The sequence below is a fragment of the Mobula hypostoma genome, chromosome 18 (assembly GCF_963921235.1).
Source record: "Mobula hypostoma chromosome 18, sMobHyp1.1, whole genome shotgun sequence".
Classification (NCBI taxonomy): domain Eukaryota; kingdom Metazoa; phylum Chordata; class Chondrichthyes; order Myliobatiformes; family Myliobatidae; genus Mobula; species Mobula hypostoma.
In genome coordinates, this window is record NC_086114.1 from 62,206,966 (window position 1) to 62,222,992 (window position 16,027).

Here is a 16,027-nt window from a genome sequence, read left to right on the forward strand (position 1 = left end):
TCAGTGGAAAGACCTGCTAAGTATGTGAGAAATCTCTGCCAGTCTTCCTGCCACACACCCACACTACTATTAACATTATAAGTGGCACTTTTCAGGGAAGAGGCTGAAGCAGTCGGAGAATCCATGGGATTACAAGGAGTACGTGCAAACTCCACGCAGACAGCACCTGACAGGATTGAATCTCGGTTGCTGGACCTGCTGTATCGCTGTGCTACCTCATTCAAGAAAATGCGCCGAATATGCATTAAACTGAGCAGGCACTGGCTGAATTAATTATTTAGCATCCATTGTAAGATGCTCAGGTGCAGCAACTGCACACACAGCGGTCATTGCGACGGTATTACGGCTGAGAGCATCAGAGTTTGGAGTTCATTTGCAGCGCCTTCGGTAAGGAGTCTCTGTACGTCCTCCCTGTGGAATGTGTGGGTTTTCTCTGGGTCCTCTGGTTCCCTCCACAGCACAAAGACATCGGTTAATTGGTCTTTGTAAATTGTTTCGTGATGAGCGTCAGGTTAAATCAGGATTTTCAGGAGTTGCTGGGTGGTATAAACTCAAAGGGTATTCCACGCTGTATCTCTAAATAAATAGACAGATAGAGTAAAATGAAATTATTTAAGAAGTATATACTCTTAACTTTTGTCCGAAATCTTCCCCTAGATTGTTGGTAGGTGAGAAAGTGTTCCGGGTCATACCTCAATTGTTAAGTATTGTATCTGGTCAAAACCACATTGCTGTTTGTAAAAATTCACTCTATATTAGTTCAGCGGCTGCGTTTGCAACAGTGTTGGCTCGGCTGCTGGAGAGTACCCTGGGGCTGTGGAATGCACAGTTTCAATGCCAGTTCTTCCATGGAGTGAGTGAGATCGTGTGGTCAGTGTGTACCTCGAAGCAGCCCAGCGTGGTAATTCAATCTTCCGAACTGATACACATGGACTCTTCCTCAGTGCTGCATGGAAAATGTCTTTTGTTGTTGTCAGAAGTGAAGAATTATCCTTGCTCATTCACAGCCTAAACCCCACCCCCCTCCCCATTCTCTGTGCTGTTCTTCATTCATGTTTTGAATAGTTTTCTGCGTGTGGCAGTCTCTCGCTTGAGTAATCTCTCTCGATGCTGTCAGCGGACAGTGCTGGAGCAAGGCTTAATCGACATGGATTGTAGACTTAGACCGTTAATTCAGGTTTATGCTGTGATCTAGCTCTGGTCATTCTTTTTGTTACTACTTTTGGGCGATATTTGAATCAGGGCAGCCTGCAGATAATGAACACTGAGCTGAACAATCCTGAAATGTACCTTATGATTTTGTGTATTATATTCTATGTTAGTTTTATTGTTGTTTGCCTGTGGTGGGGCGGTGGGTTGATGTTTTTCTTTGAGCAGGTTGGTTCTATGGTTCTTTGTTTCGTGACTGTGGGGGAGATGAATTTTAGGTTATAAATACTGCATGCATACTTTGATAATAAATGTACTTTGACTCTTGAATCTTTGGAAACCTGGCAAATTCTTTCAAGGTTACTGAGCAGTAAGGAGTGAGAGATTGAAAGCACAGTGGAAGGAGCACTGTATTCTGCCCGAGCTTTTGCAGGAACCTGTTAGGTGCTGTTCATTTGGCTCGGGAAGCTGTTTGAGGCTGAGCATCTTTAAAGTATAGTTGTTAGACAGCACTGCCTGAAGTTGTGTGAAACAAGGCAGAAGGACGATGGCAGTGGGCTGAAATCCGTACTTGGCTGGTAGGTGTACATTCTACTGTATTCAAGGATATGAACGTGCTGATTTGAATATGAATCACCACCCCGCCCCACCACCAGAGCCAAATGTTTGCTACCAAAGGGTGACAAATTAAAATTTATCAAACAATGGCCACAAAGCTAACGTTCTGGCCCAGGAGGAACGAATGAAAATGCAGTTATTCCCACAAGACCTGCTGGAATCCCAAGCTGCTCATAGTGTTTAAGAACTGGCAGATATATGTAGGAAGTGCTGCTGCCAAATGCTGCACAGCAAGCTCCCATAATCTGATAACAACTGGGTGATCTGATTGGTCGTGGCTGGGAGATGAATATTGGGCGGAGTGCTGGGGTGGGACCGCCTGGTCCTCCTCAGACCGGTGGAGTTAGGCTCTCCAACATCCGAGTACGTAAGCAGATCTGATATCTGCGAGTTAGCACTTTTGCCAGTGATACAAGAGGTTCTGCAGATGCTGGAAATCCAGAGCAACACAGACAAAATGCTGGAGGAACTCAACAGGTCAGGCAGCATCTATGGAGAGAAATAAGCAGTTAATGTTTCGTCGGGCTGAGATCATTCTTGGAGGGGGGAGGAGATGCCAGAATGAGGTGGGGGGAGGGGAAGGAGGCTGGCTAGAAGGTGACGGATGAAGATTGGTGGGTGGGAAAGGTGAAGGGCTGGAGAAGGAGGAATCTGATAGAAGAGTGGACCATAGGAGAAAGGGAAGAAGTAGGGGGAGGTGACAGGCAGGTAAAGAGAAGTAGTAAGAGACTAGAGTGGGGAATCGAGGGAGAAGAAAAAATTACTGGAAGGAGAAATCAATGTTCATACCATCAGGTTGGAGGCTACCCAGACGGAATATGAGGTGTTGCTCCTCCACCCCGAGAGTGGCTCATCATGGCACAAGAAGAGGTCGTGGACTGAAACATCAGAATGGGAACAGGAATAGGAATTAAAATCAAGGCTTTCTTGGTCTTGACATCAACGTGATTGGATCAGGACAGGTCTTAGCTGATGTTCACACCAAGGACTTGAGGTTCTCTGAAGACGTTAGTGTGATCCTTTTGCTTTTCCTGGGCTGTAAACTGAGTAGAGAGAGTCTGCTGTGGAATATACCCACCTCCCTCAAAGAATCAAGTATCATCGAAGTATGTATGAGATTCGTCTTCTCACAAACGGCCACAAAACAAAGTAACACCGTGGAACCCGTTGAAAGAAAACACTCAACATGCTAAGAGAAGAACAAATAGTGCAAACTGCAATAAATGAGCAATAGCACACAGAATAGGAATGTTCAGTTCTGTTTGATGTAGCACTGTATTGTTTGTTATCTGCAGGCTCTAGAACCAGTCTGCCCTGATCAAAATTGCATTAAGTAGCAGTAACCAGAAAGACACATAACATGAACTGCGGAGTCCAATCCACGAACTGTGTCGATTAAACCTTGTCCAAGACCCAAAACTATGGCAGCAATGAGCGATAGAGAGAGAGAAAAACCGGTCAAACGCAGGCAGACAGTGCTGAACTTGTGCTCGCCTTCCACTGTCGTCCTTGTTGATTCCAGTTTTGCTCAATACTTTAGTCGGTGAGATCAGCAAGAATGGAGTTGATCATGGGTTGGCACCCTGTCACCAGGAGCCTTTGCTTCCAGGCCGCACGCTCCACTCAACTACTCATTCCTCTTGGCAATTGTTGCCCATCTGTAGACATAAGACAAAGGAGCAGAAGTCGGCCATTCGGCCCATCGAGTCTGCTCCGCCATTTTATCATGAGCTGATCCGTTCTCCCATTTAGTCCCACTCCCCCAGCAATATCAATAACACCTTTCATTTACGTAGAGTCATAAAAAACTATAACACAGAATTGGGCTGTTTGGCCCATCTAGTCCTTGCTGAACTATTCAAACGGCCTTGTCCTATTGGCCTGCACCTGGACCACATCCCTGCATACCACTCCCATCCATGTACCTATCCAAACTTCTCTTAAACATTGAAATCAAAATCGTATCCACCACTTGTGCTAGCAGCTCATTCCACACTCTCACCACACTCATGTCTAAAACAATGGAACCCTAGAATATTGAGCTGTTGGCCCTGCCCTTCCTGCAACCAAATCTCACTAATGGCTACAATATCCCTATAGTATAGTAAGTACATTTAGCTGTATAACACAACAAAACATTAAAAGACACTACCGAAGAATGCCAACAAAAAACTAAACAGGGATGTGTCAAATTTCTGTCAAAGTCATCATCATACTTTATTGATCCCAGGGCAAATTGGTTTTCGTTACAGTTGTACCATAATTAAATAGTAATATGTAAATTATGCCAGGAAATAAGTCCAGGACCAGCCTATTGGCTCAGGGTGTCTGACCCTCCAAGGGAGGAGTTGTAAAGTTTAATGGCCACAGGCAGGAATGACTTCCTATGACGCTCTGTGTTGCATCTCGGTGGAATGAGTCTCTGGCTGAATGTACTCCTGTGCCCACCCAGTACATTATGTAGTAGATGGGAGACATTGTCCAAGATGGCATGCAACTTGGACAGCATCCTCTTTTCAGACACCACCGTGAGAGAGTCCAGTTCCATCCCCACAACATCACTGGCCTTTCGAATAAGTTTGTTGATTCTGTTGGTGTCTGCCACCCTCAGCCTGCTGCCCCAGCACACAACAGCAAACATGATCGCACTGGCCACCACAGACTCGGAGAACATCCTCAGCATCGTCCGAAAGATGTTAAAGGACCTCAGTCTCCTCAGGAAATAGAGACGGCTTTGACCCTTCTTGTAGACAGCCTCAGTGTTCTTTGACCAGTCCAGTTTATTGTCAATTCGTATCCCCAGGTATTTGTAATCCTCCACCATGTCCACACTGAGCCCCTGGATGGAAACAGGGGTCACCGGTGCCTTAGCTCTCCTCAGGTCTACCACCAGCTCATTAGTCTTTTTCACATTAAGCTGCAGATAATTCTGCTCACACCATGTGACAAAGTTTCCTACCGTAGCCCTGTACTCAGCCTCATCTCCCTTGCTGATGCATCCAACTATGGCAGAGTCATCAGAAAATTTCTGAAGATGACAAGACTCTGTGCAGTAGTTGAAGTCCGAGGTGTAAAAGACCTAGTGCATCTTGAAGGTTTTGTTTTAAAAATAAAGGAAGTTTTAAGATACGAAGTCCACACCAAGTAACCTCAAAGGTATATTTACCAATGGTGAGGCAATGAAAGTGAGCAGGGCTGGCGGGATAGAGTTGGGGTAGACACTCAGTGGCCACTTTATTAGCTATACTGAAGACTTGGAGTCCATAGTCACCTTCTGGTCCACAACAGACGAGCTGCAGAAGAAAGTATCATTATTGGACACGGTGGATGACCTTGACACATGCTTTCAGGTTTTGTACCGTCTGTCTGATGGGATGAGGGAGAAGAAAGAATATCTAGATGTCATTGATTACGCTGGGTGCTTTATTGAGGCAATAAGTGTGGACAGAATCCATACAGGCTATGCTACTTCCTGTGATGTGCTGAGTTCTGTCGATAATGCTGTGCAGCTTTTTGTAGTCACGTGCAGAGCAGTTGCCAAACCAGGCGGTTGTGAATCCAGAAAGAGGCGTTGGTGACTTTTCTTGGTTATGACATCAATGTGGTCGGATCAGGACAGGCTATTGGTGGTGTGCACACCTAGAAATTTGAAGCTCTCCATCCTCTGAACCTCATGGGAGCATGTGCACCCCACCTTTTCTGAAGTCCATGGCCATATCATTTGGTTTGTTGTGATTGATGTTGTTGTCATGACACCATGTTGTTAAGCTCTCTGTCCCCTTCCTATACTCATCGTTGAGATGTGGCCCACTACAGATAATCCTCAAACCCATAGATGGAGTTAGAGCAGAATCTGGCCGTGCAGTCATGAGTGTACAGGGAGTGGAGTGGGGTACCAGTGTTTAGAGTAATCACGGCAGAGATGTTGCTGCTTATCCTTACTGATTGTGGTCTGATGATTAGGAATATGAAGACACGTAGTCCTCTTTTATTGTCATTTAGTAATGCATGCATTAAGAAATGATACATTATTTCCTCCGGTGTGATATCACAAAACACAGGACAAACCAAGACTGAAAAAACTGACAAAACCACATAATTATAACATATAGTTGCAAACAGTGCAACAATACCATAACTTGATGAAGAAGTCCCTGAGCACAGTAAAGTTCAAAGTTTCTCAAATGTCCCATATCTCACGCAGATGGGAGAAGGAAGAAAAAACTCTCCCTGCCATGCCGACCACAATCCAACTTTGAGTCATCCGAAAACTTCGAGCTCTGATCAGCTCTCTGACACCGAGTACTGAGCGCCATGTCTGTCTGAACGATTCGACCTCCTCCTCGGTCGCCAAAAGCAGGCAAGGCCGGGGATTTTGAGGCCTACCCTCCGAAAGATTCCTGACCACACAGTAACGACAGCAGCGAACGGGCGTTTCAGAAATTTCTCCAGATGTTCCTCTCTGCTTTCACGTCCATTCTCCATCAAATCAGAATTGTCCACGACCCCTATTTAACAGATACGATATCATTTTTCACCGGAGAGCTGCGCACACGCAGGCACGCCGCCATCTTCTCCCCCCTTGGTCAGGAAGTCAAGGATCCAGTTGCAGGGGGAGGCACTAGCTACCAGGATCCAGAGTTTGGTGATGATTTTGCTTGAATAATAGTATTGAAGGCAGAATAGTGGTAAATGTACAATTATCTGATGTAGGTGTCTATAGTCCAGACGTTTCAGAGATCAGTTTAGGGCTAGGGACATTGCATCTGCTGTCGACTTGTTTCAGCAGTCGGCACATTGCAGTGGTTCGAGGTTGTCTGGAAAACGGGAGCTGAAGCATGCCATGACCGGTCTCTCAAAGCACTTCGTGATGGTAGTTGTTAGAGTCATTGGGAGATAGTCATTAAGACATATTATCTTGTTTTTCTTGGGTACTGAGATGACAGTCGCAGGTGGGAATCGTAGCGTGAAGCAGGGAGAGATTAAAAGTGTGTGCACATTACCCTGCTAACTGATCTGCACAGGAGCCAAGGACATCACCTGGGCCTAACTCTCTCCATAGGTCCACTGCCTAGAAGGCTGATCTTGTGTCCACGATGATGATTGTACATTCAGGGGCACTAGATACTGTCAAGGCTGGTGGTGACACACCCATTCTCTTCTGTTCAAAGCATGCATAGAATGTCTTGGGCTCATGGGGAAAGGATGTACTGTTGTCAGAGATTATGCTTAGCTTTGTTTTGTGACCAATTATAGGGGAAAGACAATTGATCCACTTTCCCAATCACCTGATCTTGTGTATTGTGATGGTAGATGTTAGAGCCACTAAGCAGTTGCCATTGAGGCACGCTGAGATGTACCCAGCTTGTATTTGTGTTCTTCCTCCTCTCCACACCTTCTTAATCTGGCCTCTGTCCCCTTCCTTTCCAGTGCCAACAAAGAGTCTTGGTCTGAAATGTCGACTGTTTATTTCCCTCTCTGATCTGCAAAGTTGCTGCAGCATTTTGTGCATGTTTACCACCTCTCTGATGTCCACAGAAGGTTTGCGCTGGAGTCTCTGAAGTGGAATTTGGATGCTTAACCTTTGGACTTGTGTGATATGTTCCCTGGAGGCACTGCTGCTGCCTGGGGTGTGTGTGCTTACAGCCCACATTTTCCTGGTAGGAGCTCTGCTGAACCAATCTCCGTAATTTGTTTCAGGGGAGAGCGATTGTGGAAAAAGCAGTTTGGTTGTGGAGTATTGGAACAAGAATAGTAATCCCTCAACACATAGCAGCAAATACAATTTGTCTCTACCTCACGTTATGTGAATTTTGGCAACTTCCTGCCTCCATTGAATATACCATTCCATCCGAGAGCTTTCCTGATTTATTTAAAATAAATGCCCGGTGCTACCCATGATGTTCAGTGACTGTGCTGAACTATGATTAAATGCTAATTTCTGAAACGTTTATTTTAATTTTGGCCTTCATCAAGCTATGTACTGAGTACAGGAGTTGGGGTGTTATGTTGAAGTTATACAAGAAGTTTGGTGGGGACTTATTTGGAGTATTGTGTGCAGCTTGGTCACCAAGGTTTTCTGGGGATCTGGCAGTACAGGTCATAATTCGTTGAAAGTGGCGTCACAGGTTGTGAGGGTTGTCGAGAAAGCTTTTGGCACATAGGCACTCAAATCAATATATTCAGTACAGGAGATGGATGTTATGCTGTAGTTATGTGAAACATTGGTGAGGCCTAATTTCAAGTATTGTGTGCAGTTTTGGTCACCTACCTACAAGAAAGATGTAAACAAGTTTGAAAGAGTATAGAGAAAATTGACAAGGATATTGAGAGGAGAATTGATAGAGGTATACAAAATTATGAGGGGAATAGATAGGGTAAATGCCAACAGGCTTTTTCCACTGAGGTTGGGTGAGACAGCAACCAGAGGTCATAGAATAAGGGTGAAAGGTGAACTGTTTAGAGGGAACATGAGGGGAAACTTTTTCACTCAAAGGGTTGTGAGAGTGTGGAATGAGCTGCCAGCGCAAGTGGTTTATGCAAGCTTGATTTCAACATTTAAGAGAAGTTTGGATACATACATGGACGGTAGGGGTATGCAAGGCTATGGTTGATTGGACTAGGCAGTTTAAATGGCTCAGCACAGACAAGATGGGCCGAAGGGCCTGTTTCTGTGCTGTACTTTTCTATGATTCTATGACTAATTTTGCAGGAATCTTTTGTGAAATATGTCCACTGGTTGCTTCAGCACAGTCCAATATCTCTCACTGTGAGAAAGCAGGGGTGTTAAGAAGAACATGTATTTTTAGAACACTGATGCAAATAATTATATTTTCTGAAGTTGTTAAGCAAAGTATACATTTTTTAAAAGTATGTATTAATTAGCACCCGGAGTGCATTGCAAACAGCTGTTAATGATCCTTTTATAGTCATCTGGACTGTCACCAACTAGTCGTTCCTTAGAAAGGAGGAGGTACCTGTTTCTGCTGCCCCTCTTGCAGTCTCCGGTTATCCCAAAGCAATTTACAGCAACTGAAGCTTTTGGAGAGTTGTGGCTGGTTCAGTGTAAGGATTGTGATGCCCAACATGCTCCCATAACTGATCTGGAGTGACAGAATCCGAGATCGAGCCATAAAGTCGGACAGCATAGAAACAGGCCCTAGCCCTCCACACCCATACCATGTTACCTTTCTCCATTAGCCTGCGTTAGGTTTGAACCCTTCAGTGCCTTTCCTTTTAATGGGCTGTCTAAATGCCTTTTTATGTGATTGGATTCCACCACCTCCTCTGGCATCACGTTCCAGATATCAACCACTGAATACCTTCTGCACTTTCCAGTCCAACTGTATCAGTGTTTTTAGGGAGCTTTAAACATGCACCCTGAGGTTCCTCTGTTTTTCAGCACTTTTAAGGTGTTGGGTGGCATGTAAATTAAAGTTTCGCTCTATCTTGCTACATGTGACAATGATAAACCGATTACCATTTACCAATTTGCTGTATTTGTCCTGAATTATTTGACTTCCCAATGTGCGTAACCTCACACTTGTCTGAATTAAATTCTATCTGCCCTACCCTTCAGCTGATCTGCATCTCGTAGACACAAGAGATTGTGCAGCTGCCGGATATCTAGAGCAACATGCACAAGATGCTGGAGGAACTCAGCAAGTCAGGCAACAGCAATGGAACCTTCTCTCAATTTCTCTGCCGCCGCTGCATCTATTCTCAGGATGAGGATTTCCATTCTGGAAGATCTGAGATGTCCTTTTTTTTTCAAAATAACAGTGGTTTCCTTCCACCACCATCAATGTTACCCTCACCTACATATCCTCCATTTCCCATACATCAACACTCATTCCTGTCAACAGGAATACTTGTCCTTACCCACCACCCCACAAGCCTCCATATCCTGTACCTCATTCTCCATAATTTCTACAATCTATGACAGGATCCTTCATCAAGCAAGTCTGTCCCTCCATCTTCCCCTGCTTTGTGGGGGGGGGGAATCACTTTCTTTGTGGCTCCCTTGTCCACTTGTTTCTCCCCACAGAACTTCAATCTGGCACTTCTCTCTGGAAGCTTGGCATGTGTTACACCTGCCCATGTACCTCCTCCCTTTCCACCAGTCAGGGCCCCAACCAGTCCTTCCAAGTGACATGATATTTCAGTTGCAAGTCTCTCAGCATCCAGTGTTTCCAGTGTGCCCTCAGCTGCATCGGTGAGACCTGACACAGATTGGGTGGTTGTTTCGTCGAGCACTTTGCAGTTCATTCATTATGTCCGTGTCCATGACCGTGATTGTTCTTGGTAAATTTTCCTTTTGAAATGGTTTGCAATTGCCTTCTGCTGGGCATTGTCTTTATGAGACTGGTGACCGCAGCCATTATCAATACTCTTCAGCCTGGCGTCTGTGTACGCATAACCAGGACTTGTGATGTGCACAGCTCTCATACGACCATCCACCACCTGCCCCCATGACTTCACGTGACTAAGCAGGTGCTACACCTTGCCCGAGGGTGACCTGCAGGTTAGCGGAGTGGGAGGGGGGCCTTACACTTCCTTTGGTAGAGACGTATTTCCACACCGTTACCCTTTGCAGTGATCACCGCAAAAGGCAGGATCACTTGGTGGCTGCCCATTTCAGTTTGACTTCCCATTCCCATTCGCATACTGTCATGTCTGTCCATGGACTCCTTTGCTGTCACCACGAAGTGAAACTCAGGCTGGAGGAGCAATGCCTCATATTCCAACGGGGTAGCCTCCAACCTGATGAACATCGATTTCTTTAACTTGTAGTTTCTGGTAACTTGCATTCCCGATTCTTGTTACCCTCTCCACCCCTCTTTCTCCTCACCTGCCTGTCACCTTCCTCTGGTTTCCTCCTCAACTTTCTTCTATGGTTGTCTGTTCTCTCCTATTAGATTTCTCTTCCTTCTTCCTGAGCCCCTTATTTCTTCCATTTACCACCTCCTAGCTGCTTGCTTCATTCCTTCTCTCTCACCCACCCACCTTCCCCCTCACCTGGTCTCCCCTATCACTGACCAACTTGTACTACTCCCCCCCCACCCCACCCCACCCACCTACCTTATTCTGGCTTCATCCCCATCCATCTTCCTTTCCGTTCGTGATGAGGGATCTCAGCCCAAAATGTCGATACGTCCCTCCCGAGATGCTGCCTGACCTGCTGAGTCACTGCAGCATTCTGTGTGTGTGTTGTTCTGTATCTCATGAAGGAGAAGAACTTTGGTGAATGTAGAATAGGTTAGTGGTGACATTCTGCACGCCACAGTTCCTGAAGAGATGTTGGATTGTGCATAATTAGAAACATGGCAAGGTCTGCTCTGCTTACTGTCCTAACACATCTGGAGAAGAAGGATGCTTATGTGAGAATGCTGTTCTTGGACTACAGTTCAGCATTCAACACCATAGTTCCATCCAGGCTCGACAAGAAGCTCAGAGACCTCGGCCTTGACCCTGCCTTGTGCAGCTGGATCCTGGACTTCCTGTCAGATCACCAGCAGGTTGTAAGAGTGGGCTCCCTCACTTCCAACCCTCTGACTCTCAATACAGGAACCCCTCAGGGCTGCGTACTGAGTCCCCTCCTTTACTCCCTGTATTGCCACCCACAGCTCAAATGTGCTAATTAAATTTGCAGACGTCACGGCTTTGATTGGCCGAATCTCAAACAATAACAAGGTGGCCTACAGGGAAGAAGTCATCTCTCTGACACAGCGGTGTCAAGAAAACAACCTCTCCCTCAATGTCGCAAAAACAAAGGAGCTGGTTGTGGATTACAGGAGGAATGGAGATGGGTGAATTCCTATTGACATCAATGGATCTGGGGTTGAGAGGGTAAACTGCTTCAAGTTTCTTGGCAGAAACATTACTGAGGACCTCCCGTGGTCTGTACACACCAGCTGTGTGGTGAAAAAGGCACAACAGCGCATCTTTCACCTTAGATGGTTGAGGAAGTTTGGTATGGGCCCCCAAATCCTAAGAACTTTCTACAGGGACACAACTGAGAGCATCCTGACTGGCTGCATCACTGCCTGGTATGGGAACTTAATCGCAGGTCTCTGCAGAGAGTGGTGCGGACAGCCCAGCACATCTGTAGTTGTGAACTTCCCCTGATTCAGGACATTTACAAGGACAGGTGTGTAAAAAGGGCTTGTAGGATCATTGGGGACCCAACCCATCCCAACTACAATCTATTCCAGCTGCTACCATCCGGGAAGTGGTACCGCAGCATAAAAGCCAGGACACCTGACTTTGCTTCTGGGCAGGTTTGCTAGAGCTGTTGGGGAGAGTTTAAACTAATTTGGGAGCCAGAATGATAGGCCTGAGGATGGGGCAGTTGGTATACACGAAGATGCGTTGTTTAGGGAGACCATGAGGAAGGAAAGGCTGATGATTGGGCAAAATTGCAATCAGTTGGATGAGTTGAAGTGTAACATGGGGGTAAGATCGAAAAGAGTGATGAATACAGATCTGAAGGTGTTACATTTGAATACCACATAGTATATGGAATAAGGTAGATACTGCACAGTTAGATATTGGTAGGTATGACATTGTGGGGCATCATTGAGTAATAGCTGAAAGAAGATCATAGTTTGGAGTTTTACATCCAATGATGCAGTTTGTATTGGAAGGGCAGGCAGGTAGGCAGAGGGGTCGGGGTGGCTCTGTTGGTAGAAATTGAAGTCAAGTCCTTAGAAGGAGGTGACATAGGATCGGAAGATGTGGAATCCTTATGAGTAGAGTTAAGAAACTGCAAGTGTAAAAAGACCCTGATAGGAATTGTACAGCCAGGATGGGGCTACAAATTACAATGGGAGATAGAAAAAGCATGTACAAAAGGCAATGTTACATTTGTCACAGGGGATTTTAATATGCAAGTAGGTTGGGATAATCAGGTTGGTACTGGATCCCAAGTGAAGGAATTTGTAGAATGCATACAGTTTGTCTTTTTAGAGCAACTTGTGGTTGAGTCCACTGGGGGAAAGGATATTTTAGATTGGTTGTTCCTTTACCTTAACTTCCTTATTCAAATAAACCAGATTTAATTAGGGAGCTTCAGGTAAAGGAATCCTTGGGAGGCAGTGATTATAATCATAATCGTGGCAGTGGATACCACGATAGCATAGTGGTTAGCATAATGCTACTATCGCTCGAGGCTTTAGAGTTCAGAGTTCAATCCCAGTGTCCTCTGTAAGGAGTTTCTACATCCTCCATGTGAACATGTGGGCTTCCTGCAGATGCTTTCCTCCCACAGTCCAAAGATGTACCTGTTAGTAGGTTAATTGGTCATTCTGAATTGTCCTGTGATTAGGCTAGGGGTTAAATCGGCGAGTTGCTTACAGCGTGGCTCAAAAAGCCAGAAAGGCCTTTTCTACACAGTATCTTTAAATAATCAGAATTGGCATATGTATTGTTAAACCTGGTAAATAAATAATATGATAGAATTCACCTTGCAGCTTGAGAGGGAGAAGCTAAACTCACATGTATCAGTATTACAGTGGAGTGAAGGAGACCGCAGTATCATGAAAGAGAAGCTAGCCAAAGTCGATTCAAAGGGAACACCAGCAGGGATTTTGGCAGAACAACAAAGGTTGGAGTTTCTGGGGGCAATTTAAAAGGCACAGGGTAGATACATCCCAATGATGAAGAAGTATTCTAAAGGGTGAATGAGGCAACTGTGACTGACAAGGGAAGTCGAAGACAGCATAAAAACAAACGAAAGGGCATAGAATGTACAAAAATTTAGTGGGATTGGGAAGCTTTTAAAAAGCAACAGAGGGCAACTAAAAAATCTATAGAGAGGGAAAGCATAAAACATGAAGGTAAGCTAGCCAGTAATATCAAACAGAATGCCTCAAGATTTTTCAATATATAAAGAGTAAGAGTGGTGAGAGTGAATGTCAGACTGCTGGAAAATGGCGCTGGAGAGATAGTTATGGGAGACACAGGAATGGCGGATGAACTTAAGTATTTTGCGTCAGTGTGCACTGTGGAAGATGCTAGAATATGCCAGAAATTTGAGCGTGTCGGGGGATGGGAGAAGGAGAAGGTGCTTGGGAAGTTGAAAGTTCTAAAGGTAAGTCAGTCATCTGGACCAGATAGACTACAGCAGAGGGTTCTGAAAGAGTTTGCTAGACAGATTTTGGATCTTTCAAGATCAATCGATTCTGGAATGGTTCCAGAGGTACTGGAAAATTGCAAATTTCACTCCACTTTTTAAGAAAATAGGGAGGCAGAAGAAAGCAAGTTATGGGCCAGTTAGCCTGAATTCAGTGGTTGGTAAGATGTTGGAGTTCATTCTCAAGGATATGTTTTCAGGGTATGTAATAAAATAAGCCAAAGTCACCTTGGTTTCTTTAAGGGGAAATCTTAACTAGCAAATCTGTTGGAATTCTTTGTGGAATTAACAAGCAGGATAAACAAAGGAGAGTCAGTCGATGTTGTGTACATAGGCTATGTCCACACTAGATCGGATAAATCTGTAAAGGAAGCTTTTTCTCTTCATTTTGACCCTCCATCCACACTGAAACAGTGTTTTCTTCTCCCAAAAACGGAGATTTTCTAAATGCCTTCCAGAGTGTGTAAATTTGAAAACGCCAATTGTGCAGAGCAGTGTGGACGGGGTAAACAGATATTTTAAAAACCGCTGTCATGACGTGCCGGAACAGATGGCGGCAGTGCGGCATTTCATTGTTTTCTTTAACGCAACCCCCCCCCCACACAACCTAACAATTTCAGAACAGACGGCAACGAGACTGAAGCCAGAAGGGTTAGAAATGTACTCACCAAATACTTTGACCCATAGCTTACTGAATAAATAAGTATACCCACTTTGCCCTGTTTTCTGTCCTTGCTTGAATGAAGGTGGTTTACCTATTTATGCAAGTACTTCTCTGACAATGGATGTATAACAGCCGAATGTAACATTGTATGGAAATACAAGATAACACTGATGCAGACATGTTTTATACATTTAACAAGGTGCTTTATTAATGCAACAGAGTTGGTCAGTTTTTCAATGTTCGTCGTCAGCCGGGTCATACTATCTGTGAACTCCCTGTCGGTTGCCTCCATACACTCCAGTATTTGTTGCTTTTTAGTTTTAAGTCCTCCTGCGTGAGAGCCAACAGCAATTCCTTTTAAGTTTTTCTGGTCTGTAACTGGACAAACGCGCACCAAGTATACCATTTCCTCTTCGCTTGTTTTCTGTGTGTCCTGTGCATTCCCAGTAGGAGGAAATCCACCCAAATATCCGTTCTAGTGTGGACGGAGATATTTTTAAAAACGCCTGGTGTGGACGCCTATCGTTTTTACGCAAAACTGACGTTTTCAAAATTATCCGGTCTACTGTGGACGTAGCCTTAGATTTTCATTGTATTTCCTTGGGGATTTTCAGAAGGTCTTTAACAAAGTGCCGCACAAGAGACTGCTTAACAAGTTAAGAGCCCATGCTATCAGTGGAAAGATACTAGCATGGATAGAAACTTTCCTGACACATTCAGGAGGCAAAGCGTGGGAATAAAGGAGGCCTATGTTGGAGGCTGTAGGCAACGAGTGGTGTTCGGTATGGAGACCACTCCTTTGAATTGATTTGACTTTATTTCTTACATCCTTACATACATGCATTCTCACATACATGAGGAGTAAAAATCTTTACTTCTCCGTCTATATGTGCAATCATAGTAATTTATGATTAATAGAACAGTCAATGTAACATAGAATACACTCAAATCAGCGTGAGTTAATCAGTCTGATGGCCAGGTGGAAGAAGCTGTCTCAGAGCCTGTTAGTCCTGGCTTTTATGCTGCGGTACCCAGATGGTAGCAGCTGGAATAGATTGTAGTTGGGGTGACTTGGGTCCCCATTGATCCTATTGGCCCTTTTTACACACCTGTCTTTGTAAATGTCCACGATCATGGGAAGTTCACAACTGCAGATGCGCTGGGCATCTGATATCATGTGATACATCAACGATTTGGATGACGGAATTGATGGCTTTGTGGCCAAGTTTGCAGATGATACAAATGTAGGTGGAGGGGCTGGTAGTGTTGAGAAAGCAGGGAGTCTGCGGAAGGACTTAGACAGATTCGGAGAATGGGCAAACAAGTGGCAGATGGAATATAGCATAGGGAAGTATATAGTCATTCACTTTGGTAGATGGAATAAAGGAATAAGATTCAAAAATCAGAGGTGCAAAGAGACTTGGGAATTCTCATGCAGGGTTCCCTAAAGATTAATTTACAGG

At 44.8% G+C, this 16,027-nt stretch overlaps 1 protein-coding gene across 5 annotated transcripts in view; it reads left to right on the forward strand.

The window, feature by feature from the left end:
* The window catches only part of tln2b (talin 2b), a 323,891-nt gene that overhangs the window by 69,666 nt on the left and 238,198 nt on the right, over positions 1–16,027 (forward strand). The window contains exon 1 of one of the 5 annotated variants that reach the window (XM_063070980.1): positions 1,534–1,727. The exons of the other annotated variants lie outside the window; for them this stretch is intronic. The gene's annotated coding sequence lies outside the window, so the exon portion shown is untranslated. Of the gene's footprint in view, positions 1–1,533; positions 1,728–16,027 lie in introns of those variants that run through there. 5 annotated transcript variants of the gene reach the window in all.